The sequence below is a fragment of the Palaemon carinicauda genome, chromosome 25 (assembly GCF_036898095.1).
Source record: "Palaemon carinicauda isolate YSFRI2023 chromosome 25, ASM3689809v2, whole genome shotgun sequence".
NCBI classification, from domain to species: domain Eukaryota; kingdom Metazoa; phylum Arthropoda; class Malacostraca; order Decapoda; family Palaemonidae; genus Palaemon; species Palaemon carinicauda.
In genome coordinates, this window is record NC_090749.1 from 79,551,938 (window position 1) to 79,553,604 (window position 1,667).

The following is a 1,667-nucleotide window of genomic DNA, read 5'->3' on the forward strand; positions in this document are numbered from 1 at the left end:
ATTTCTCAGCATTTCCATCTATTCTGTGAGTAAACATTTCATAGTAAAAATAAAACAAACACTATTGCATACAATAGGTACTTAAGGGCTCCTTTTAACGTATATTGAACCAAGGAACAGCTTTACTGACATGCATATATTCGCTATGGGAATGATGATAAGGTTTATTTTATAACTATTTTACACCCTGGAACGCCTTTATCAACAATCACTAATTCGAGGGTAGGTGACGTAGGACAGTCAGTCAGTCGTTGGCGAAGAAACAGAAAAATGAAAATTTTTTCTTTTCGTTATCCGATTTGTTTATGATGATTACCCTGATGATATGAACATCAAAGTACAACATAGTCATACACTCATTGGCTTATAACTATTACTCCTTAAATGATTTGATTCTGTAACGAATAATGATATTTTCCATTCAAGGGAATTCCATTTGGCTACGCTGTCCCAACCTCGTCCCACCTCCCTCAACTATGTTGATGATTGTTACTTTGGTCCTTTATACAGTGTCATGGCTCATTATCCAAGTGTTCTGATGAAGAAATAAAATCTGAAACACTTTCATAAGTAAACTCAGTTTGAAAAATGCACACGATTTTCTGATGAAAATATCCATTTATAATAAGCTAACTATAGTTGGTCAATTTACCAATTTTCTTACCCTTTTTTTTTTTTCTTTTTCTTTTTGACCCACGTGGTCGTCAAAGAATTGTCTACATCAGTTAAGCCAAGATGCCTCTGATGCCATCTATTGGTGGTAAAGTAAAACTCGTTACGTTTATGCCTTTTGGGATGTAGCAAACTTGTTTTTCTACGCAGTTCTTACTAGCAATACGTTATACCATATACCATATTAATTGTCTTCTGAATTCATATAAAGGTAATTAAGGTTGGATCAAATAACTGTTTAATTACTTGATTGTCTCATTCATTTCAGTACATGTGGCATTCTCTCTGGCAACCCCACTTTCGCCCTGACCCCCAATTATAATTGAACTGACGATTGTTTGTTTACGAAATATATCTGAATTCTTCAATTTCCTAATTAGAATTAAGTTGTGTTTATACAACATTGAAGCAAAAGTTCAATTGTGTCTGATTTATAGAGAAATTTTGACCAAAAATATTATTAAAAAAATCATAATAAGGGGATGAGGGGGTAATTAGTAATTTGGTACTATACAGCCCACGCCATCTATTGGATATGGAAATAAATAACGTGTAGAGTTCTTCAATCCTTTCAATCTATCATCTTCCATAACGTGATTTGGTTTAAAATTAGCGAGGATAGTCTGCTTAATTGGAACTGAATATAATTTATGCTTTCCGTACATATTTTTTAAGAGTATCTATCTATCCTTCTTTTGCAAATGGACAGAATCATTCACATGGCTGTGTCAAGGAATATGTGCTGCCATCAGAGACTAAACACCCAAGTTTAACCATACTCTATTTTTATGTCAATATGAAAGACATTACTAGCTAATCATGAACACACATATTATAGATATTAATCCTCTATAAGTATGCGAAGTTATTTGTACTACATTCTGCATATTGTACGTTACATTATTGTTAGATAATAATTTACGAAAAGTTACTACAAAGAATTAATCATAAATCCTCCTTATCATTCCTTCATAGTTCAATACAAAATGAAATAT